This window comes from Panthera leo, chromosome F3 (genome assembly GCF_018350215.1).
Source record: "Panthera leo isolate Ple1 chromosome F3, P.leo_Ple1_pat1.1, whole genome shotgun sequence".
Taxonomy (NCBI): domain Eukaryota; kingdom Metazoa; phylum Chordata; class Mammalia; order Carnivora; family Felidae; genus Panthera; species Panthera leo.
Window position 1 is genome coordinate 7,747,609 of NC_056696.1, and position 26,851 is coordinate 7,774,459.

Below are 26,851 nucleotides of genomic sequence, written 5' to 3' on the forward strand. Positions count from 1 at the left end.
CTGAAGGAAAGAAAGGGTAAGTCTCCAGATGGGCCCGGTACCCATTGCTGTTAACACTCAGCCATTTCCTGCTTCCCACAGGGTGAGTGGCCTCAGGACCCTCACCCCCTCCTCCTCTGTGGGCTTCCCGGGGAATGTTGCCTTATTTTCCAAGGTCTTTACAAAGGACCATAAATGCCCAATGTTAATGGCTGTGAACTTTTAAAATATGCAGTGGTATATAAATGTCACATTAATAAAATAATGTTAACCTTTTTACCATTATATAAATGATTTAAATTCTGAACTAACTGGCCTAGCTGGTGAATCCCTACATCTTCTCTACGGAGTTTTCATAGGAAATTTTGCGTGCTGGCGTGATCTGGAGAATGAATGTTTACTTATTTACATCACAAATTCTTTAAACTCATTCCATTATGCGCAGAGGCCGCTTTTAGGCAACAGACTTAAGCAATGGAATGTAAGCAGGGCTCCCCGGTGACCACCTGGCTGAACACAGACCAGCCCATCAGGCGACCCACCTCAAGATATCCACTGGCCCTAACTGATCAATGGGCTACTTACAACCAGGCACAGTTACCAAAAAAGGGAAAATTCTACATGTCCCCATACTTCTTACCTTCCGCCTTTCAATACAGCCCCCACCGACTGCTGTTGCACACAGTGTCTCCCCTCGCTGTCCTTCCTGTCCACTGCCCCCTTCAATAAACTTCCATCTCCTTTGTTCTGCCTTGAGAGAATTCTTTCACTGCCTATGCCACCTGCTTCCACCGGATCATTGCCCCCCATTTGGGGGCCCCCAGATGATCAGGAGAGATGCCACATTATTGACATTATCTATATGGTTTATTTGGAGTATGTATTCCAGTAAACACTCACCCACCCCACTGCACACACGCACACACACACACACACACACACACACACACACACACAGATGCCTGTCTCTCTTATGTAGTTATTTCTGGCTATTTCGATGGTATTAACTGTTAGGACATCTTTTTTTTTTTTTTTTTTTTCTTTTTCTTTTAAGCTATTTAATTCTCTGAAATCCTGGAGAAAGGAATAAGCAGGCAAAGTAAGAAAAAGTAAAATGCATTCAAATTTGAAATGGAACATGATATGCACACAAATGTCATTCTATAAGTATATAATTGTATACTCTAATAACATTAATTAAATTCACCTTTAACCTGGAAATATCAACTGATGGTAGTTATAATTCAATAAGTTGTAAGACTGAAACTATGAATATTCTAATATTTCAACCAAAAATCATGCCTCATCTCACCTCCCTTCTGAGTCTTGAACACTTACTGTTAATGAAGCTGAGAAATAGTCACTTACCCAAATGAGACTTTAGAGTGAGACTGTTTGTGAGAGATGGGACGAGAAGCTATAGGGAAGGGATGTTCTCAGCTCATCTTCCCCATGTGTTAGGACATCTTTTTACTCAACACAGGGGGGAGTGTAGTCTGGAAACTTGTAGGTGGCTGGGAAGCTTCCAGAAGCAGCTCCTACACACCCTGGGTGGCCCTGTGGCCCACAGTTTGTGCTGGTGGCAGTTATATGGGGAAGTTTCTCTTCTTAGGTCATCCCATGCTTGGTTCAAGGGTCCTCTGCATTTGCAGCATTCAATCATAACATCTTATATTCGCATTGTGCCTGGGGAATCTGTAAATCAGACACCACTTGTTACCTTTCTTGGTCATGATGTTTCCTGGCTCACCTCACACAACACCTCCCACCCCCAGTCTGCCTAAATGTAATTTCTGAAAAGTGGGCTTACATTCTTTCAAATTTTACAGTGAAACTCTCAGATATAAATATTCTTTTTTCACTCCAATCTAGTCCAAGTAGGTGACCGCAAATCCCTGATTCTGGAGTCATACTGCAGTTAGACACCTCTTGTTTAACTCAGAGTGAATCCTAAGAGTGCCCCAAAGTCCAAGGTGAGCTAACATCAGGGCTGTGGCTAATTAGCTCACAGAAATGCAAAGCAGTTCCATTTGAAAAGCTTGACACCTTTTCTAGATACAAATTTTCCAGGAAGTGAGAACACTGAACAGAAAATGATAATGTCCATTATTTTCACTTATAGTCACTATGTATCATACGATGAGTCTCTTACTTTCAGTCTCAAATACCTGTGGGCACCTCGTAGCGGGGTGCAAGGGAAAGGAAGCTCCTGAGGGGTTTCTGGCTCCTAGGGTTGTTCCTAAGGAGTCATTGGGATGGTGCTTGTGGAGAACTCAGTCCAGTGCCTGAGTAAACCAAGCCAGTGTTTTATGCAAAATAAGGATGAGTAAGCCAAACTCTGTCTCCTTGTAACTTCCAACAACTTGAATGTGCCTGCCCTCCGTAGGTACCCATTGAAGTCTCTCTTCCACATGCTACCCCTTCAGATGTGTCCCCTGTGCTCTGCATGGTCTCCAGGGAGGGGAGTGCAGGAAACCTTCCCCCAGGAGAGGACCACCGAGCTGAGCTGGTGAGGCAAGCAGGAGTGGGCTGTGGGTGCGTGTTTTAGGCAGATGTAGTTACTGCCAACAACCTGAAGGCCGTAGTCTGTGTCTTTTGAGTGAAGATGTGGTGAAGATAATGGCGGAAGAGAATATGGGTGAAGACCCTGCATGCTACGTTGCCCAAGACCTGTGGATGGGGAGCCTCTGAAGGGATTTCCGCAGACAAGGAGCATCATCTGACTGGGGGGCTGAGAAGTACTAGTTGGGCTTCGGGGTGGAGACTGGATCGAGGGCCCAGTTAGGACCAGGCAGTCTGGTTGGACGCCGGTGCAGCATCCACAGGAAAAAGAACCAAGGCCTGCTCTAGGGTGGTGGCAGTGAGGATGGAAAAAAGCAGTGTTTTCTCATATATCTTTCCTGAGGGAGATCTGCTCTGATCACCTTATACACTGCAAACTGCTTCCTTCTCTGCATTCCCATCCTCCTGACCCTGCTCTGATTTTTTCCCCAGGACTATGATCATCTCTCACTAACTACATCATTTATTTGTCTTGCATTTTGTTCTCATCCCAGTGGAAGATGCGGTAATTACTAATCAGGTCACAAGTTTGCACTGGTGGGTTGCAAGGACCCACAAGTGCCCCAGCACATGGTAGGCACTCGATTCGTATCTATTGTCATCATTTGAATGAATGAATGAATGAATGAAGACTTAGGGCAAAGCCTACAAATTTGGGAGGCTTTCCAAGAAGTTGAAAGATGCCAGCAATAAAGACGGGTGATGTATCAAGATGAGATCAACCTTAAATCCAAGGTTTTTGACCTGATGGGTGCTTCGGTATTAGGTGCTTAAGGGAATAATCTCCCGAGGGAGAGAACAGTAAGCCGTGGTGGGGAAAGGTTTATGTGAAGCCCCAGAGGTGAAAAATACCACAGGAAACATGAGGATGTGGGAGACCCTGATGCCTGGGATGGTCCCAGGCATCTGAGTTTTTATATCCCCCGTGTGACACAGCCCAGGCACAGCCCAGAAGGTGGGTGATGAACCCCAGACCCAACCCTGGCCTGCACACCACCTCAGGGCAAACTCCAAGGATCCCAGGACAACTGTCATGCAATCTATGCAACAAAACAAATCGTGACAATGACAAAAACCACAACCACATCCACAAAAACCAACCCGACTAACAAAGACAGCAACACAAAAAACCCACTAGGCTTTCACACACACATCTATCTCTGCGTCATCTCCACAAGATCTGGAGCTGAGGTACAAACCCACACCATTCCCTGGCTTCTCCCCGAGGTCCTCTGTGTGTCCAGCCCTTCCTCCCAGGCTAGGTCAGAGCTGGGGCTCTTGCTCTGAGCTTCTATAACCCACCGCCCTCCATCCCTTACCAAAACCCTTGTCACACGTAGAAGAGATCATTTCTTGTTTAGTATCCAATGTCTCACTTCACCAACTGTGACCTCGTGAGGCAAGGACTCTGTCTTGTTTATTCACTGCGACACACCCAGGACTCTGCACATGCCTGGCACCTAGAAGACATTCAGTATATATTAAATGAAAGAACAAGTGGACAAATGAGTGAATGGGAGTCCCCATTTCTCACTCTCTGTTTTTAGATGTACCATCCTCAGGGTCAGCGAGGCACTGAGCTCCCTGGGGATGAAGGTTCATGCTGCTTCCAGTGGTGTGCAACTGTGGAGCACTCTGCCTACCGATCTTGAGTGGCACGATGCCACATAAATAGTGAATGTAAGCCCGCCTTTAGGACAGGACTTGGTTCTGTGTCCTGAAATATCTAGTACAGTGCCTTATGAATAGAGTATAATCAGAAAGAGTCACTGAATGGAGAGACGAATATTTTTCCTCATAGAAGTATATATATGCATCACAACCCAAAGAAAGCCACAAAGAAAGAAACCCCAATGCAGAATCTATAATGATAGCAATTCAGGCACTGTGCCACCCGGGTGATAGAGATACCGTGGAGGGCAAAGGAGGCTTTCTGAGGGCCTTTGAATCATCAACTTGTTTATCCAACAAATATTTGTTGAGGGCTTGCTGTGTGCCAGGACAGCTCCAGGCATTTAAGGTATGTCAATGAATCAGACAAAGATCCATGCCCTTCCAGGGCTTACATTTTAGGGGATACAGTAATAGTAGGTGTGATAAATAAGTAAATTTTAGAGTGTGTTTAAAAGGCATGAGTTATCTGGAGAAAACAGAAGAAGAGGTGATGAGTGAGGTCTCAGATGCAGGGTTAGGATGATGTGAGGTGTTGCAACGCTCAACTTAGTGGTCAGAGTGGTCACGTATGACTACAGCCTCTGTCTGTGGGGACGAAGTCAGCCTGAGTAGCTGGGTTTGCACAAGAAAAGCTTCTGCATGCTTCAAAAGCATAGCTTGAATCTGTAGAACCAAAACATTTGTTCCAAATGGAGAGAAAGGCAGACCATAAACAACTTCAAAAAGTCTTAATTAGCCCTGCTTATAAATACTTAAGGAAGTAGAGCAGAACAGGAAGAAAGAGTAATTTATTTGATTTGATGAATATTTGCTGCAAACTTTAATGTGCATTTTGGGTAATTAGAGGTTGCTTTCATTATAAGCAATATTCATTGCCGTTAAAAACAGACCATTCTTAGTAAATAAGCCTGTGTTTGGGAAGAGCCAGGGGCCCGTCTCTGCTAGAACTGCCTCTGTAGACTGAACTAAGAGACAGGATGAGTCCTGGTCTCTTTTCCCTGGAACAGTCTATGGATGCTTCTCCCTTCCAGGCACCAGTGATGGGAGGGGCCTGGAGGCCTGGATTTAACAGAACAGGAAATCCAGTCTGAGACTAATCATGACCCACAATTTCTCTCTGCTTCCCTCTAGAAACTACTGTTTAGCATTGACCTGAATGGAAAAGCATTGAATTGGAGGAGAATGCACTAGCTCTACTTAGTGGAAATGGGTTTTAATGTAGAGAAGATAATTGGAGAGACTGACCAGTTTCCTTGCCTGTGAGCTCGTGAGCTCAGAAACCAGCATTCCCATTTGAGACACCACTATGCAGGCACCAGAGCTGGTAGCCAGGCTTAGGGCCTGCTGCTTATGTTGATACTACAAAGAGAAAAACCACTTGTAAATGAAGAAAGTAATACTTAGAGGCTGTGTTCTGACCAGATGGACTTTGGAAGAAGGTTTGGTGGGAGTCTGGAATACATGTGTGCAATAGAGGTTGAAGTCATTTAAGGCTTGTCTTGAGTCGTAAATAAAAGGAATTGTATTGGGGCACCTGGGTGGCTCAGTCAGTTGAGCACCGACTTCGGTTCAGGTCATGATCTCATGGTTCCTGGGTTCAAGCCCTGTGTCGGTCTCTGTGCTGACAGCTCAGAGCCTAGAGCCTGCTTCGGATCCTGTGTCTCCTGTGTCTCCCTCGCTCTCTGCCCCTCCTCCGCTCATGCTCTGTCTCTCACTCTCTCAAAAATAAAACATTAAAAACATTTTTAAAAATTAAAAAAAAAAAAGGAATTGTATTGAACCACTAGATTAGCACATTCCTTGGTGTTGAGATTCTACTGTTCTTGTTGCCGATGTTGTCATGGAGTCACATGGATTCTAAGACTTCAAGGAATCACATGGCCCTGGCTATCCTGTGGAGTCTACACCTTCTGAGGGAGTAACTCATTCTCCTGGGATGGTGGCTTTTGATAGATGGCTTGAGTTTCTTGCAGTTTTAGCCACTTACAACCCGAATTATAACCCTCATTGGCCTTTACTACTTTCGAGGAGGGTGAGCCAAAGGAAATGGGTAAGGATAGAATGAGGAAGGAGACAGGAGTAACCAAAACTTCTTGTCTCATTCATATATGATATAATGACTTGAATAAAAAAATTAGAGCTTAAGGCGAAGTCAATGTAGAGACTTTTTAGATTTTTTAAATAAAATACACTGAAACCTCTATGTAGTAGCTGTGAGCCTGTTAAAGAGATGGATGTTTTAAAAGGAAAGCTCTAGCTCCATAAACAGTTTTTCATTTTTCTTGAATTTGCCAGATAAGTATGACATAAAAAGAAATGAGCTGAGTTCCATAAACTTGCCTGATCTATTTATTACTACATATTATTTATTCATACTAATAGTAGTTTTAAATATGCAACTTATATACATACTCATTTTAATCTTCATTTTTGAGAAAGAGAGAGAGAGAAAGAGACAGAACATGAGCGGGGCAGGGGCAGAGAGAGAGGGAGACACAGAATCCGAAGCAGGCTCCAGGCTCTGAGCTGTCAGCACAGAGCCTGACACGGGGCTCAAACTCACGAACTGTGAGATCATGACCTGAGCCAAAGTCAGATGCTTAACTGACTGAGCCACCCAGGCACCCCATACACACTCATTTTAAAAAATCAGAAGAATATAGAAAAACAAAAGTAAAGAGATAACATATCAATTGAAGTGTATAACTCAGTGGCATTTAGGATAAGTAAGTAAATATCACTCATAATTCAGAGAAGAGCACTGTTCTGTTTTGGTGTATATCTTTCTGGATTCTCTTTTTAAAATCTTAACATTCATCTTATTTTACAACCATGATTACTGTAAAACAAATGGTAAATCATTTCCTATATGTCTGTATCATGTGGTTTTTCATCATGTAAAGTGGGCACCCCTGAAGGGCACTATGCTTATAAACTAGGAATAGATAAATGAAAATAACCATGAAAAAGGGCTGTTATTTGATTAAAACTATAAACATTTTGAATAAAACATAGAAGAAAATCTTTGTGATATGTGGTTAGGCAAAGTTTTCTTAAGATGCAGAAGGCATCAATCAAACCAAACTGCCACCACAGCAAATAGATTCATCAAAGTTAAGAACTTCTGTAAACTAGGTATCTCACAAAGAGCTTGTATGCAAAATATGTTTTTAAAAACCACTCAATCACATCATTCATCATCAGGGAAATGTGCATCAAAACCACAATGAGATATCACCTCGCACTTGTCAGAATGGCTAAAATCAGAAACACAACAAGCAACAAGTATTGGCGAGAATGTGGAGAAAAAGGAACCCTCATGCACTGTTGGTGGGGATGCGCACTGGTGCAACCACTGTGGGAGACAGTATGGAGGTCCCTCACAAAATTAAATATAGAGTTACTGTATGATCTAGTAATTCCACAACTAGATATTAACCCAAAGAATACAAAAACACTTATTCAAAAGGATACACGCTCCACTATGTTTATTATTGCCCCATTATTTACAATAGCCACATTTCGGAAGCAGCCCAAGTGTCCACCAATAGACAAGTGGACAAAGAAGTGGTGTAAACATACGATGGAATATTACTCAGCCATAAAAAAGAATGAAATCTTGCCGTTTGCAACAAGATGGACGGAGCTAGAGAGTATAATGCTAAGTGAAATAAGTCAGTCAGAGAAAGGCAAATACCCTATGGTTTCACTCATAGGTGGAATGTAAGAAACAAAACAGATGAACAAAGGAAAAAGGAGACAAAGCAAAAAATAGACTCTTCACTATAGACAACACACTGCTGGTTACTAGAAAGGAGGAGGGTGGGGGGATGGGTGAAATAGGTGAAGGGGATTAAGAACACACTTATAATGAGCACTGAGGAATGTACAGAATTGAATCACTATATATTGCACACCTGAAACTAATATAACGCTGTATGTTATACTGGAATGAAAAAGAAAAACTAAACAAAAAAGAATATAATAACAAAGGAGAATGAAATAAAATGTATGATTATTAAAAAAAAAAGGAAACTCAATCACAAGAAGACGAACAACACTTTACCCCAACTGAGAAATGGACAAAATCTTTGAACAGGCGCTTTACAAAAGAAGATATATGGGTAGCCATTAAGTACATGATGCATTAGTCCCCAGAGAAATTCAAAGATCTACCACTGTACAATTTCTAGAGTGACCAAAGTAAAAAGTACTGAACATACCAAGTGTTGACTAGGATGAGGAAAACTGGAATTCTCATTCACGCTGCTGGGAATGTAAAATGGGATAACAAGTTTGGGAAACAACTTGGCAACATTTTATAAAATTAAACATATAATAATCATACAACTGAGCAATCTCACTCCTAGGTATTTATCCAAGAGAAAGGAAAATAGCCACCGACTGGGTGGCTCAGTCGGTTGAGCATCTGACTCTTGATTTTGGCTCAGGTTGTGATCTCACGGTTCTTGAGATCAAGCCCTGTGTCAGGCTCTGCACTGACAGTGCAGAGCCTGCTTAGGATTCTCTGTCTCCCTCTCTGTCTGCCCCTTGCCTGCTCTCTCTCTAAATAAATAAACTTAAAAAAATTGTTTTAAAGAGAAAAACAAAAATATGTGTTCACAAAAATACTTGTACGTGAATGTTTATAGTGTCATATTCATCACAGCAAAAAAATGAAATTAATCCAAACGCCTATCAATTGGTGAACGAGTAAGCAAGTTCTGTAATATTCATACAGCAAAAGAATAAGATGTTAAACATACAACATGAATGAATCTAAACAACTGTGTGTTGAAGTGAAAGAAGTCAAACGTAAGACAGCACGTTGTCTGATTGCATTTACATGAAATCCTAGAAAAGAAAGGTAGGTCAGTCCGGTGCGTGGGGGCAGTGGTCGTGGAGGGGAATGGTGGCTACACGACTATGTACAAGTTGCACACTTAAGATGACTTTATTGTATTTAAGTTACACCTAAAAAACTGAAAAAAGTGTGGGAATACATACATGAACATTACCATAAAAAAGTCATTGTTTGGATGCCTTGACCATGCCAAAGCCACAGAATCGCTGTCCCTTTCATATCCGTATCACCTCTGACAGCACTTTGAGAAAAGACACTTCTTGGCCTTAATCAGTCATTATTGATTTGTGTGTTGGACTTTTACAGCCAATATTCTATGGAGCCTGAATCTTGTCTGTTTTCAATATGCGTGAAGTATAAACAACAAAAGAAATTAAGGATAAGCTAAAGGAGCGAGGGTGTGCACGAACATAAAAATCAAAGAAATTGGTAGCAAGCTATAAAGTACAATCACATCAGCAACTGCCTCATGTTTGAGGATATTGTGAGTCATTACATAATGGGCACAGATATGGGATTCAATTCAACTAACGTTTATGGAGTCTTTTCAAAGTACTAGGCATTTTTTGAGATCTAGTTCAAAAGCACCAGACATTTTGCTAGAGGTTCAAAGATCAGGACACACAGGAACCTGGTCCTCAGATGCTCCCAAAAGCAAGGCAATGTCTCAACAAGAGAAAATACGTTCCAAGAAGAAGAACATGGTCAGAGATATTCAGGATGGCAACGGCTTGGAGGAGATGAGTCCTGGGGATTAGCCAATCGAGCTGGTGATCTGGAGGCTGGAAATGACTGAGAAAATCATGTCAATCTTCAGTGGGGTTGCTGAGCCAGGGAGTGAATGACGATTGAAAGGGAGAAGCCATGGGGAGCCTGGGTGGCTCTGTCGGTTAAGAGTCCAACTTTGGCTCAGGTCATGATCTTGCAGTTCATGAGTTCGAGCCCCACTTTGGGCTCTGTGCTGACAGCTCAGAACCTGGAGCCTGCTTTGGATTCTGTGTTCCCCTCTCTCTCTGCCCCTCCCCTGCTTGTGCTCTCTCTCTTTCTCTCTCTCAAAAATAAATAGCCATTAAAATTTTTTTTTTTTATGAAAGGGAGAAGCTAGAAGCTTTGTGCACAGGCTTTTATCCTGTAATTTCTTTCTGTGTGCTAACCACTGGGGTTCTTCTTGCTCGCTCACACCCAGTTTTCTGTTTGGGCTGTGGAAGTGAACCCTGAAACTGTCAGAGAGCTGATGCATCTCTGGACTGGGAGGCACAAGAGGCCCAGAAACTTTCTGTGCCTCTGTGATCAAGGAAGATCTTAGCCAGTCAACCAACCTTTCCATCCACTGCGCATCCGCAAGCAGTCGCTCAGACAGGTCAGAAGGCCCTGGGAGCCCCTGCCCGCTGCAGGCCTGAGGATCACATGCCGGGATCCTGGAGCCAGCACGAGCCTACCTGGCCCAGCCTGGGGTGCCACACTGCATCTCCAGGAATCAATGGTCCCCGGCACACTGTACATGAAAAATACATTTCTGTGGATCGTAACGGTCACAGGAGGATGAGCCAGAATGAAGACAAAGGGTCCAGAGAAAGCTGTACCTCCCCCAAAACTGCTCTTTTGTTTTGTCTTTTTCTGTTTCTTATAGCCTTCTTTCTATTCCAGGCTTCTTTCTTTGTGTTGGGTTAATTCACTCCTCTCATTTCTGTTCCTACATCTGCAAAATACTGCCTGATTTTTAATATGGAGGAGAAAGCTGAAACTAAGGAGAATCTGTGGGAAATGACTGCTGACACACACAGGATATGCTGCTGGGCCTGGGGCACGTGCCTCCTCAGAACGGCTCAGCACCACTGGCCCTGGGGCCTGTGCACCTGCTCAGTGCAGGGCAAGATTGCCACCACCCGGCTTAGTCTCCTAGCACCACAGGCTTTTTCAGCTTCCCTTGGGGATGAGGATCGGGATGAGCAAAGTCTCTATCTTGCCTGACCTCACCTGACCAGACGGACTATGGTTCCCAAACAACTTCTAGATGCGGATAGAGAACCACACTGGTGTTTCCAGCAGCTGTTCCCAAGGGCCAGGCAACACAGCCTAGAAACTGAGGTGCAGCAGAGTCAACATCCATGAGATCAGCTTTGATCAGTAAGAACCAGGAGATAATTTCCCCTTCCTTCTGACCTGCACCAGAGGCATGGTGTTTCTGCCCAGCCTGTCTAGAAGATATTCTACCTGGTCAAACCCTGGCTGTGTTTCTTGTGATGCTATAGCCCGTGGGGTAGGGTACTACCTGGAGTGTGTTCTTCCCTCTTTCCTGTATTACATCTTCTCTGACAGCCCTGAAAATGGTCTCGGGCTCTGCTGTTTCTGTGGAACGCAGGCTGAGCCAGAGACACAAACTTAGAAGAGAGAATCGTTGGTAGAACTTCATTCTTTGAAGACCACTCAGCTCAAACTCCCACCCAACAGAGGAAACTCACATGCTTGGGCAAGTCTCATAAAGAGATACTCGCTTCCTGGAGAGTCCATCCATCCCATTCTGGAAAACACAGTCTATGGAAATGTCTTTCTTGTATTGGGACACAAATGGGCTGTTTTTTGTAACTTCTACTCATTGGTTGTAGAGTTTATTTCTTCTACCGGAGCGTCGGGCTTTGAAGAAAAGCATGATCCCAGAGCTACCTGTTTGAAAACACTGACCCTGAAAACGGAGACATAGGAGACATAGAAGTTACCCCGAATTCAGTGAAAACATACGAGTAAGGAGACTTGTGTTATCCATCCCTACCTTATTACAAAAATTCAAGGCGGTATAACCAAAATAAATTAGATTACTTTAAATTAGATTACTTAATTGCCCTGTTAACCATTGGCAAGCAGGTGCTGGTTACATTGTGCCAAATTGTATCACCCTCCCTTTCAATGTTCCAAATGCATTTTAAGTAGAACGAAAGGAGGTCAAGCTGTTCCGTAATGCTCCCCTAGAGACTGCACTTCAAGCCTGGTTGGTCACTGAAGCTCCCAGTCACCCTTCTACAGAGTCCCTGCCCCTCCTCTGCATCTCCACTCATATTGAACCTGTCTTTATCATGACACTCACTGCATTGTGCTGGAGCCCCTTGATCACGTCTACTCCTCCCCATTAGGTTATGGCTCCTCAAAAGTGAGAACCATCTTCTTCATTTTCTCGTTAACCCCCTGCCTCTGATCTCCATGATGAAACCAGACATCCTCCGTGTAGCAGGCCTCCAGTGTGTGAAGCCTGGATTAATTAATAATCCTGTTTCCTCGTGTTCAAGCTAAGACTATAAATGCAGGTAGACCTGTTTCTCTGCCAAGTTAGGATGATTGTGGATGAACGACTGAGGAAAACATCTAAAACTGGTCCGAGTTTTTCTAGAAGTAAAGGGAAATATAAAGTAAAATATTTTGACATGTCCAGCAGCATTTGGGGTAAGTGGTTTGAATGAGATTTGTAGAAAGAATGTTATTTTTCTTTTCTTTTCTCTTCTTTTCTTTTCCTTTCTTTTCTTTTCAAGGAGGGAGAGAGAGAGAGAGAGAGAGAGAGAGAGAGCAGGGGATGGGCAGAGGGAGGGAGAGAGAGAAACTTAAGCAGGTGCCAGCTCAGCCAAAGCCCCATGTGGGGCTCAATCTTATGACCTTGAGATCATGACCTGAGCTGAAATCAAAAGTCGGATGCTCAACCAACTGATCCACCCGGGTGCCCCAGAAAGAATGTTATTTCTTAATTTCCTTCTTTTTTTTTTTAATGTTTTTTTTATTATTAATTTTTGAGAGAGAGACAGACAGAGCATGAGTGGGGGAGGGGCAGAGAGAGAGGGAGACACAAAATCTGAAGCCGGCTCCAAGCTCTGAGCTGTCAGCACAGAACCTGAGGTGGGGCTCGAGCCCACAAACTGTGAGATCTTGCCCTGAGCTGAAGTTGGATGCTTAACCAACTGAGCCACCCAGGTGCCCCTTCTCTTCTTTTTATTCTTACTTCTTTCCTCTTTCATTTTGGTGACAATGAATTCTTTTTCCTCCAAACAGAGCTCTTTGGTCCTTTTCCCAGTGCCCTAAAGAAGGCCTCAGGTCTGGAATGTCTGTGTCAAGGACCAATTCACCTGTGCAAACTGTGCTTTACAGAAAAAGCATCCCCTCAATGCAAGCACAATCATTCTTTTGTTCTCAACCTCTTATGTTGACATATCTCCCAGAGCTAAAGTTTGGCGCACTTATCCTTTTCCCTCTATTCCTTACAGACTCTAAGTGAAGAGTCCTGTTTATAAGTGAAGATTGTGCCACTAACTCGTTTACAGCAGATTCTGCTTCGATTTCATTTTCCCTCAGTGGTGATGAATTTGGGCCTTTCCATCCACCTCTGCCACCTCTTCCTCTTGTGAGGGACCGTGTACATGTGTCAGAAAGCTAGCTTAATTTGAGACTGTGGTCTGTGGCCTTGAGTCAAGCTAAGGTACTGACCTCCTTGGAGCCACCTTTCACCAGGCTGGCATGGGAGGACACCTGCCTGGTTTAATCTGATGGATGTTCGGAGGGTCTCCCTGAGGGAAATTCACCCTTCTGTATCCAGAATCACATTTTGGTAGCTCACTTTTGTCCCTGCTAGAAGAAGTAAGCATTCCGTAAAAATGCACAGTTACCTGAGAAGGTTAATTGAAGGTCATTCCCAACCATTCATACCTCATTCTACTTATTTTATCAAATGGATTAGCCGGGAATGGGGCGGGGTCAGGGGGGGATTTTGATGGGGCAGGACAGGAAATGTCCAGCTTCTCTCTCAAGCCTGGGATAAGATAAAGGGAGTAAAGCCCGACAAGGGACAACAGTGGGGGCTTGTGCTTGTAAAACAACCAAAGGGAGCCAGATCCCAGGGCTTTGAGGGGAAGCCCGGGGCTTCAGAAGGAATTTTATAGGAGACATTTACCTGCCTCACGGCTTTGCCCGGAGCCAGTCCTGCCTGACAACAACAGCAGCCGCCCTACCACATTGCTTACAACCAAACATCAGGAAGCAGACACAGGGGCAGGGAGAGCTAAGTGCAATATGATTTGAGTGTGAAATTCCAGCCTAGTTCCGTTCATTAGACACGGTCTTTGTTAGAGCTGCCTGGGATATATCTTGGCAACAAAACAAACACACATACACACACACACACTCATTCTCTCTCGCTCACTCACTAACACACAGCCTTGGAAAGGAACTACTTAAATCATGTATTTAACATTTAATGCCTCCTACAGTGGATGTACTTCTTTATGCCGGAGTTAGCTGGACTGACGCAATAGCTTCCCATGGTTGGATAGATTGTGGAGCGTACTCTCTCCTGTCCTGTAGAGTAATATAAGGCAGAATCCTCCAGATTTTCATAAGAAGTGACAATGAGTTTGCAAGAATGCATGCTCCTGTGCTCTGTGTTCATTTAGCAGTGGGTAAAGAGGGACGGGGGAAAAATGCTTTGTCCCTGTATGGTGGGGGGACGTTGGATATGGTCACCTGCCTTCTATCTGTGAGATAGACCTCTGCGTAATACAAATCTGTGTGTGCAAAATCAGAGGGAGACTGCACATGGCAGAGAATATAGCCACAAGGCATAATTTAGCCATCAATTTAAGATTTGCTCCTCTAGGCAAATCCTTCGTATTCTTCTTCGAATAAGACGGTGGACACCGTCTACAGACAGCACTGGGAAGAATCAAGTGGAGAAAGTCCCTAACCAGCCTTCTGTTTTTTATTGAGATGGTGAGAAGACTTTCCATAGTAGTTCTTGATGCTGTTAAGAATTATTCTAAATGGTTGTAACATAATCGCAGAATTGTCTGCCATCAGTATCCATGCCAGAAGTACATGCCAGAGGAATTCTAATTGTCCTACTGTGATTTCTTCATTGTCCGCATCACCAGCAGCAGCAACAACCATGTAGAGTATCATAAAACTTAAGGTACTGAAAGTCACTTGTATTAATATCACACTTTTAAAGGAATATACCAATTGCTAATATATCCATAGATATATATGATAGGCATATATATGTATGTATGTATGTATGTATGTATATATTTCTCAAATCATGGAATCGTCTTCAGGATTAAATGAGATAATTCACTTAAAGCACTTTCTGTCTGTCACATAATATTCAATAAATGGAAATTCCCATCCCCCACCATAAGAATGAATGAAGGCAGTGAGCACTTTAATTTGCTCAGTGGTACTCTTTTAGGGGCTGATTTACAAGTACTCTGGGCCAGTGAGAGGAAGCAGCAATAGGACAGTTCGCATGAGGCTCAGCAACATCCGGTTCATGCTCTTATACTCTCTCTCTCTCTCAAAATAAATAAGTAAATATTTTTTAAAAAATAAAAAATAAAAATTTATAAAAGGTACAAAAAATTCACATATTTACTAGAAAAATACTATAGAGTATCAATGCAGTGGAACACTACTGAGCCAATAAAAAGGAATGAACTAGGAATATACACAATGACATGAGTGCATCTCAAAAGCATACAATGCAAGTGAAGGAAATGATAGAAATAGTCTCAAAGTCTACAGGTTGATTCCATTTTTATGACATTCTTGAAAAAGCTGGGTCACCACAACAGAAGGCAGAACAGTATTTACCTGGGGCATCAGGAGGGTATTGGTTTTTAAGGAAACTTTTGGGGGTGATGGAAGTGTTTTATATCTCGATTGTGGTGATCAGACAATTGTATACATTTGTCAAAGCTCATTAGACTGTATTCTTACCGTGATGTGATTTAATGCCTGTAAATGATATTTCAATAAATCTGACTATAAAATACTGGATATATAATCTCCAATGTCTTTGTACTATATTTAAACTCTATTTTTAAAAATGATCTCCCTTTATTCAAAAGCTATCTTAGTCAGAAATTTAGAAAAATACAGGAAGGAATGTGGGAGGGTGGGAAAGAGGGAGGAAGGAAAGAAAGGAAGGGAAGGAAAGAGGGAGGAAGGGAAGGGAGAAAAAACAGCCTTAGCTTATCCAGTTGAAGCACAGTTTGGAGCCCTGAGGCCCTTCCCATTCAGCCCCCCTCCTCCCCCTCCCGTACTAACTCTGAGCCCTGAGGTCCATGCAAACAACCTTTTAGACACAGTTTGAAAATTATTGTTTCTGAGCAACTCTCGGTTCAGGAGCAAACTTTGGAGTACTGGAGGACAGCAATTAAGCCATTTGAATTCTGTGTTTAATATTTAATTTCTAAGGAAGTTTTTCTCAATCTAAAAACCTAGAAGGCCTGAAAATACCTTTACCATTGTATCTACCACAGCTAAGTACTCTAAGTACCTGTGAATAAAATGTCCACCTAATATATGAAAGTTAACACGACTTATTAAGCTTTTTTCATCCCATATGTCTACTAGGTGACACCAGATGATGCCATTCATGGGTTGAGATTTGGTTTTATTCTTCAACTGTCCATTGCTTAAATTTATAATAAAGTCCTTTCTAAGAGTGCAGCTGTAGGGTATATAGATTCCAAAGTCATGGGGAGCACTTATTACCAACATGATTGAACCCAAGGTATAAAAAGCTATAAAGTGGAAACAATGGTACAGTAAAACCTCAGGAATAAAACACTGACCAATTAACTCTGTGTATGAAAGCCAAAGCTGTTTCTGCCATGCTGTGTTCTGCTAAGATACTGAGAAGCAACATACCAAACAGAATTATGGCAAATAAACCTTGGTCTTTGCTAAAACTCCAGATGTATAAGGAATATTGTCTTTATACAAGTATAGTATTATTAACCTCTGTCTGAGGCTCTGTGATGTGCCCTGAAATGGCAATAAAACTGATATTTACTGCTCATTTATTTTCCTCTATAAGTGTGCCATAACAATAAGGCACTGAACCGAGCATGAGAGACAATGGTTTCATCTCCTTCTCTGCACCCATTCTCTCCATGACAGTGATCTTGGGCAGGTCATTTGAACTACCTGAACTCAAACTGTCTTATTTGTAAAATGAGGTTATTAGACTAGATAACCTCCATGGCCCTTCATACTAGAAACATAATGCCCCTAGAACTCTGCCAATGTTGGCCTCAACCATGCCCACCTTCTCCTTGGCACCTGCCTCATTGCATTTTAAACATGGGCAAGATGATAGAAGGGGCATGGGGAGAATTGGAAGATGAAGTGAATCCCAAGGCAAGTTTAAAGCCAGCAACCAAAATTGGAAGAGCAGGTCATGCTCAGATTCATAAGAAACTCGGAAAAAGTATGTCGAGCAGAAGTCATTACCTCTCCACCACCACATGTCCTCTTATATGAAATGCATGCAGTGGAGAGAGGAAACCCAGGAAAGTTGTCTCCACATTGCTCGTAATTTACTGCCGCACTCTGGAGAGAGAGGAAGTCAGGGGGAAGGAACTGAGAAAGAGCCCAGGGAGAGATTAGAGCTTTCCCAAACTGAAAAGTATGAGATTGGATTGTGAAGATAGACTGGATACTTATTGACTCTGAATAACCGTGGGGTAGGACCATTCTCTACATCTTGGTTTTGCTACCTATATATCAAGGGACAATACCAAAAATTTTCCCCAGCAAATATTAATTGAGCATCTACTCTGTCCTAGGCACATGGACACCCACCTTAAGGAGCTCACAGTCCAGCAAGGATGATGGACGTGCACACAACCGACTCAGCACCAAGACAGCCAGTAACAAGGGCTAAATTAGGGGCACAGCGAAGTGTTGAGGAGCCAGAGGAGGGAGAGATTACTTAGCATGTCCTTGCCCTTTCTACTATCTAGAACAGGGTAGCCTTTCCCCATTATCTGTTGGATTTTCTGGAATGAAATATCTCCTTTCCAGAACTTGGGTCATTTGTCTTTGCCTTTCACTAATCAGTCATTGCCAAGCAATCTGTTAATGATCAATGAAAGACTTCATTGACTGCCATTTCTGATTACAGATGACTCTGGGAGAGCCTCACCAATCACAGGGACTGTGGCAGACAGGGAGAGAGGCTGGCAATCCCTCTTCACCAAAGCCTCATGTGGCTGCCATTACTCTTGTGCAAGTCATGTCCCTTTCCTGGTTCCTGGTCATCCTCTGTGCCCCTGGGCAGCAGGGTTTTTTTTTTTTTTTTTTTTTTTTTTTACCATTTCAGAAGTAGGCACTGAGATATATGAACATGCACTGAAACCCTTTCAGAAAAATAATTAGCTACTCTTGTGGGGAGCAGGGCTCAAGGATACAAGGGAAGAGGTGGAAGAGAATATGTACAGAAAATTGATTTTCAGACTTCCTGGGTGTTTCTATGTAGCCCAAATTTTATAGCCACAAAGTCACTTCTAATGTGTAATCCAAAGTGCCCTCCTTTAGTTAAAAAATGTTACCACTGTCCTGCCTTCAATGGAAAAGGGGCAGACTTTGAGAGGTCCTTCTCAATCACTATTGCCTCTAACAAGTGCATAGGGTTGGAATTTTTATTTGAATCTCAGGTGCCATTAACAATGGGTCACTTTCTTTGTCTGAACCTCTTCCTTCTTTTGTAGATCAGTTTTCATCTATAACATGGGGATAATATTGCATCTATTTCATAGGGTTATTAAGAGTGTTCAGGAGATAATACATTTGAAACACTTAGAACAGTAACCCGGTATGTAGAAAAGCACTTAGAAAATGTTTACTGTTGTTATAGAAAGATGTACTCTTAGTATGCACTCAAATGTCATGGGAACACCTTATCTCTACTCTTTCAGATGATAGAGATCTTTACCCTCGAAAACAGTTGGCCCGTTAAACTATGGGCTTTGGGGACATTTAAAGCATAATAATCTATATTGGAGTACTTTCTCTGCTACTTAAAAGCTGCATGATTTGGGGATTAATCTTGCTAAGTCTAAATTTCTTTTCCTACAAAGTGAGGATAATAATATCTACCCCATATGTTTGTTGGAGGATTAAGTGAACTAATGTATGCAACTTTCTTAGCAAGATACCTAAATAAATTGGCTGATGATAGTTCTTGCCTTACTAAGGAAAATGGTTCTTCTCACAGTCCCTATAGATGAATTCACCTTCACCAGACAAGTTACAACACCTTATAGCAATGTCCTCTTTGGCTGTGCCTCCTGGAATTGTGAGTAGCAACTGACTCAAGGTATGCACAAATCAACTTGGTGTAAAAAAGAAACATGCCTAAGAAACATTGGTTGAACCATTCAAATACTTGCTTTTGGAAATTTTAATTGGGAAAATGCCCAGAGAATTAACTGTCAACAGTGGGATAACAGAATGGGAGACATAATGAGAGACAGTCCAGACCAGAGGGAACATGGCAGAGTTAAATTAGGACTAAACAAAGCTGTAATCATGAGAAAAGATACACAAAATAGAAGCTAAGGAGGCTGGCAAGAGGAGACTAGAAGGAACATTGGAAATTATTAGAGTTCCTTAAGAGTGGACTACTTGGTTGAAGATCCATGACATTTTGCCACTAACCCCCCCTAAAGCATCCTTTTTCTGAGACTGGGTCAAATTAGGTTTCCATCCTTGGCTTCCCAAGTAGCCCTCCCTTCCTTTGTCTACAATTTTCCCTCCCCTCCTTGCCTCCCTTTTCCTTTCATGAGCTAATCTCTGTTCCTGGCATCTGAGAGCCTAACTGAAATACAGGCACACAGGAGACCTTCAATACATGATGCATATTATTATTAGTTGGAAATGCATGAGGCACTGTGACTTAAACCAGGAAAACCCACAAATAGAAGATATGGTTAAGACAGCAGAAGGGGAATTCCAAGAGACTGTGTTTAAATATATAGCCAAGAGTTAGAAACACTCAAAATTCCAAGGTTAGTAGGGTGAAATCTCAGGGAAACAGTACCAGAAATAAGGCATAATTTCTTGATAAGAAATACCAATTATAAATTATCCTATTTAGAGAGTGTATGAACAGACAGTGTGGATGGTCAGCATAGAAGAATAAAGTACAAAAGCCTGATATAGTAGTGTTTATTTAGTACTATCTGGGAAGGAAGACAATAAATTCTGGATACACACATTTTCCAGTCACTGGGGAAACGTATCAGAGCAAGGATGATTCTCCCGTTCTCCCCAGAGCCAGGCAGAATATCCCTTAAGGCTATGCATTTCTTTGGCTTTAATTTCATCCTCACAAAGCAATCTTTTGATCACTATTTTGTCTTCCCATGTATTCTGACATTAGAAGATGGTATCAGGAGGAAGACACGTGCATTTGAATGGCAGAAAAAGAAAAGTTTCTTCTGTAAAGCAAATATGTGGCTGGTTTAGTTTATACACTTCAGATTTGGTGAACATGATAGATGGAAGCCAGTCTCTCCGACTAGGACCATGTCTATGGAACTGAAGAGGTTGAGAGACAAGCTTCTTAGGGTAAACTCAACAAGAAAATGCCCCTTTGGTCAATATGTTGGTAGAAGTCTTATAACCTTGTGTGATTTCATAAAAATATATATTTGGTCTAAATATATAAGTATAAAAGAATAGACTGAATTGAATAACCTAGCCAAGAAGTCAAGAAGTCTTTGTATCAGGGAAAGAGAAGCTGTAGGTTTGGTGGTGTGGTGGAATAAAAATATATATTTGATCTTTGTTCCTGGTTCCAGAGCTTCTAAAACTGTTGGATCTCCTGAGTGGTGAGTGCCTTTTGTAGCTAATAAGGTAACTTCTGGCAAGGTCCTCAGTATATCCTCAGGATGGGGGCTCATCATCAGAAAGATCAAGCCACATTTGGAGGGTTAGAACTTTCCACCCTACCCTTGACCTCCAGGGAGGGGAGAAGGGCAGGGATTGAGTTCAGTCAGCAATGGCCAATGATTTGATAATCATGCCTACATACTGAAATCTCCATAAAAAACCCTAAATGATGAGATTTGGGGGAGCTTCTGCGTTGGTGAACAAAGGGAGGTGCTAGGAAGGTGGTGTGCCCTAAGAAGGCACTGAAGCCATGTGCCCTCTCATCCCATACCTATTTATCTCTTCCATTTGGCTATTCCTGAGTTGTATCTTTTATAATAACTGGTAACCACAAGTAAAGTGTTTTCCTGAGTTCTGCAAGCTGTGTTAGCAAAATGTCAAATCTGAGGGGGTGGGGGTCATAGGACTCCCCTCCCCCAAGTTTGTTGTTGGCTGGGCAGAAGCATGAATGGCCAGGGCAGCCCATTTGCAGTGGCCATCTGAAGTAGGGGCATCTTGTGGGACTGAACCCTTTAACTCCTAGGGATCTGACACTAGCTCCAGGGAGATATTGTCAGAATTGAATTGTTGGATTCCCAGTTAGTGTCAAATAATTAGAGACTTGGTTATTGGTAAGGGGGAAAAAAGCACCTTGTTATCTTTCTCTGTCTCCTCTTTTTTTTTTTTTTTTTAACTTTCAACACTTGGTTATTGAATGAATAGACATTATTTGATGTGTAGTCTAACAAAGTTAGGTGGGTAAATATATGTCTGTGTTTGGGGAGGGAAGTTTTCTATTTACAGTCTTAGCGATATGTATTCTTGCTGCTCTAGAAAGATACAAGACAGTTTCATATCCTTAGAAGTAGTAGCTACTGAATATGAATTTCATACTGTACTTGATTGCTAGATGCTACCATTTCCTCAGTAGCTAATGAAGCACCAAGTGCTTAGAGATTAAGAAAGAATTAACTTATTAAAGATAAAAATGTAATAATACCACCACATACTTATATAATTTATAAAGAGCTTTCATGGACCCTCATTTTATTTTCACAGTTCTGTGAATTATGCCTGTTTCAGAGAGGAGAAGTGAAAGTTTAGGTCATAAAGCTGTTAAAAGATAAACAGAGGCACATTAAAAGTTTTAAGAGTTTACAGGGGCATAAATTGATTTGAATCACCACCAAACCAGAAGTGGTAAGGAGTGCTTGGCCCACAAGGAACCACAAGAAAGACTTTTATAGAGAAGAGGAAGAAACAAAACAAGAAAACCATTTGACTGGCTATAGCTTAAGGGGTTGCCTTGTTTGGGAAAGCCTAGTTGGCTGTATGTGATTGGTTGTTCTTAGAATTCTTAAACATTGAGGTGTTACAGACAGATTTTGGTTTGTTTACACGGCCTCCTAAGGCATTCAACCCACCTCAGTTCAATGACCTCCTTGTTTAGTTAATTCAACCAAGATAATAAACTGTAGCTCCAGCATTCAAACTCATTTCTTTTTATATCAGCTCCAATATTTTCTTCCAGTCGGTGACAGAAACCCTAAATAACCATGAATCAGAGCACCCCAAGAAAGGGATATTGTCTGTGCCAAAGCGTTGGGGGCATACTCCAGAGCAGAAATGAGTGGCACCATTTGGGTGAAGAATATGATTCTAGGACAGAGTAGAGAACAGAATAGGGCCCAGGTCGACCCGTGTGCATGAAACAATATTTTCCTGGGAATTATGCAATAAGTCCCTCCTAAGACTTCTCTTCTCAATCATAAGGCAGTCTTGAAGTCATTGGGAATGCAAACCGTGCAGTGTGCAGATTGTCAACTGAAGAAAACCAGCCTCTCCCAGTAAGCTTGGTTGGAAGACTGGATATAGAAAAAGCATAGAAAAATATTTCTCCTTTTGATAGAAGACAGAATGTTTCAAGGGGTTTTAAGACACATATATATGATGTACCATAGAATGTATATATGAAAGTTCCTTGGCTCCTTCCAAAACCTGTTAATGTATTCTTATATCTACAACCCTGGATTTAGCCTTACCCAGAATTCTCCTTTTCAAATTTAATCTCCCCTTTATGTTCTAAAAGAATACCATTAACTACTATTTTTTTCTATTTTTTTATGTTCTAATAAAAAAATAGCTATTTATTGAGGGCTCACTATATTCCAGGGACTGTGCTGAGTGTTTTTCATATATTATCTCAGCTTCCTTCTCCAACCTCTATGAAGTAGGTATTATTATTATCCACTGGACAAGTGAGAAACCTGAGTCTTAGTGGGAAACAGCAGATTTGCCTCCACATTGTCAGTCTCCAAAGCCAGTCTGCCGACCACAAGCTCAGCTGCCTCCAACACCAGCCATGTTTTGTGCCCCACGAACACAGTCGCTTCCCACTCCCAGCCATCTCTCCCTCTTGTATTTCCTTCCTTTGCCTCACTTTCTTCCTTTGGAAAACTTGTTGTTTATCTGTGGTCAAGAGCCACCCTGTAACTGCAATTCTATGTCTAAAGGAGCACACTGGGGTACCACCCTCGACTTAATCCTACACATTTCACAAGCAACTCCATTGGAATGTCCCCCTGCAAGGTTAAAGCTGACAAGTCCAAAATGGTGCTCATTACCAATTCCTCCTTTCTCATTTCCCCATCACCATGAATGACACTCCCATTTGTTGGGCTTCAAGCCTGGGAATGGCCCAGGACCTCTGGGTCAACCAGAGCTAGCGTGGTGGCTCCCTCCTCTACGGGCACATCATTAGACCGGCCAGAAACATGGCAGGGGCAGAGAAACACAGCTTTGCCCGACACCCTTTCTATCTCCACTGGAAGACCACCAGCGCCCACACCCTTACGTGTCCACCAGTCAAGCTTCTGTCTCCTTGTCTCCCTGGCCACCGTCTCTGCAGATTGCCCCTCCTCTACCCATGCCTGGGGTGGCCTTTCCCTCTTCCGTCCATCGCCATCTGGACATAGGTCTGTGGCTGGTGCTGGATAGTGTCGTGCATGTTTATTACAGATGTGTGATAACGGCCCTCCTGTTCACGTCCTACATCTTGATGACTGCCCTGTGGGTACCAAATGGGCTACCCACATTGGTATAGGTTTGCCCAGAATGAGAGGAACAATACAGAGCCGGAGCAAAGAGCAGCGTCCTGGCCTGGCCTCAGCTGCTGAGAGCTCATCACCACTGGGGTCACGCCCCAGCCCCTACCTGCGTGGGGCAGAGATTCCCCCCTCATGACCCGCCCAGCACAGCCATGACAGGGTGATGCTCGGATCTGTGCTGCCGCCTCCCGTCATATCCGGCCCCTCTGGGCACATCGGGCGTTCTCATCACACCTGCCACAGGTCACTTTCTGAATGCGGTACAAGGCCTAGGCAGGGGGGTGGATGTGGGTTGGGCTCCTGAAAGCAGCAGGTCATTTAATACTTCTCACGGACACACACACACACACACACACACACACACACACACACTGCCACACTGCTAGGAAGTGGGTGTCATCACAGATTTCCAGGTTCTCAGATGCTCCACTAAGTGAGGCCTTGAGAGAAAACATAAAAAGCACTTCATCTTTTTTGGAGGTTCAGGGGAAATGTATTAGCACTTGAATATATGCCCAAAGGGGGAAAAGAAAAGAAATCTTGCAAAATTGGGCTCTCTCAAATGCAAATGAAACTAAATCCCTTGAGGAAATTAAAATACTATATGCTGGGTCTGAAAAGCTAAAAGGATCGTACTCCCTGTTAACAACCCAGACCCAGAGTTCTCCACTGCCTCTCAGGTGCATTAGCATGTTAACCCCCCAGATAAGCCTTTCAACTTGCCTCACACAACTCTTTGTGCGCAGCCGAACCTTTACATGAAAGCGCTTTGGACAAATGCTTCTCTGACACCTTTAATCTTCAAACCACTGTGGGCTCCCGGGTTCCTAATGATCCAGCCCGTCCTCCCCACAGATAACTCAGGATACCTCTTGTGCATGTGGCCTTGATGTCATCTGAACATCAGAGTGTGAACGTAGGAAACTACTTTGACCTCCCACAGAATCAGAAGATACAAGCATGTATGCAGGCGTGAGCAGAAAGACAGGCAAATAAACACAAATATCACCAGAAATAACTCCCAAGTCAGTAGATAGTATCTTTGTTTTCTTTCAGTAGAGAACAGAGCAACACCCTAACGGCAAAAGATGAAGTACTACTTTTCAAGCGTGTTTGTTCAGAAATATTCAGAAGGTTAGGGCACCTAGGGGGCTCAGCTGTTTGAGTGTCTGACCAGCTCAGGTCATGATCTCATGTTTCGTGAGTTCAGCCCCCACATTGGGCTATGTACTGACAGCTCAGAGCCTGGAGCCTGCTTCAGTTTCCTACGTTCACACACTGATGTTCAGATGACGTCAAGGCCAGATGCACAAGAGTGTCTCCCTCTCTCTCTGCCCCTCTTCCGCTCACGCCCTGTTTCTCTGTCTCTGAGAAATGAATAAACATTAAAAAAAATTTTTTTAAACACAAAAATATTCAGAAGGAATTTTCTCTACAATTAATAGCCTTGCACATACATTATTTCTTTTCTTTTCTAGCCAGTGTGACTGGGGAAGAATCCTAGAAATAGCATTGCCAAGTTGGAAGGTAAATTGGTATAATTTTTGCTGGATATTGCCTAATTCCCATTGAATGGGGTAATAGTTTAAACCTAATTGCTTACCGACAACATAAAGATGTTTTTGTCTTGTTGCTCAAGCTTCAGGTGCAAAACAAATCAATGGGAACTGGGCACGCTGAGCTGTGCAGTCACTCGGGGACCCTGGCTGTTGGGGGCTTCATGCAGCCCTCCGGCTTCACCAGGTAGAAAGGACGCTCGTGGAGAACATGCCTCGTCCACACAGAGACACAGATATGTCTGCTCATGGCCCATTGACCAGAATTCTCATGTGAACTGCTGACCCACACAGGATCACAACTGGGAAGACAACAGACCCCGGATATCTGGCAAGCACTTGCTTCTCAAAGCCATTTCATCTTTGAGGTCACGTACCAAGATTTTGCCACACGGATGTTCATCAAAGAGCTGTTTACTCTCGAAAGGAGTGGAGGGAGAGAAGAATAGAAGAAAGAAAAAAGATAATTTTGAGGTCTAACAATAAGGAAGGGTTAAATATATGATAGATTGTGCACACAAAGGGAAAGCTGAGTGATACGATCCAGGGCATAAATTCTCTGAGTTGAAGCGCTTGGATATATGATTTTGAATGAAAAAGAAGCCTCAGAACTCTTTGCTGGGTATAATAAAGGTCATTTCAAAATCACAAATATATGCATAGAAAAATCTGGAAGGTGGGCCAGAATGTAAACAATGATAACCTTAATTTATGCATTTCTGGATTTTGTGTAATAAAATAAAATCCCATCAAAAGAAAAAAAGACAGAAATTACACTTAGATTAGATGTACAACATGAGCCAGACTGCTTGTAGATTGTAAGACTTTCCTCCTACCATTTCTAGTTCCTATGGCTCACTGGGGAGACTGAATCTATGTCTTCAGTTACACTTATAAAAATGTGAAATTTTATGTTCCAAGAAACTAGCCCTCCATGCAATCAAACACACATACTGCCCATGCCCAGAGGACTCTGGCAAGTCTCATGGTTATTTTGAAAAGAAAAAAAATAGTGTACTTGTAAGACACAGTTGCATGTACTTTCCTTTTTTAATTGCAGTGTCATTTCTGAATGCAATGTCATTCTGAAACTCTGCTGCTCCTTTTTTTTTTGGCAACATCTTCCTATGAACAGCTGCTGCAGACATCTCCCATCACTATGTGCCACCCTATCTTCAAAGAATGCTCTGCCTCTAAGGGATCTCAGAGCAAAATAATTCATGGTCTATGTGGCATTTGTATTTTCATTGTTCTATGACTGTCACTACTAATTAAGAGGTTATGACCCCAGGTTCATGCCAGTATTACTATTTTTAACTGCCAGACTACTGCTGCTGCTACCACTAATATACTGCGACTATGATATGAAAAAACAGCGATTACTTCTACTTAAAAATATATTCTCAGGCACCTTTCTG

The 26,851-nt window shown here is 42.6% G+C and overlaps 1 long non-coding RNA gene across 1 annotated transcript; it reads left to right on the forward strand.

Annotated features, from left to right (window-relative positions):
* On the forward strand, positions 1-26,851 carry LOC122212076. The gene is made up of 4 exons (XR_006198968.1): positions 1-16; positions 19,113-19,214; positions 25,356-25,404; positions 25,517-26,851. It is a non-coding gene; the product is annotated as an uncharacterized LOC122212076 (long non-coding RNA).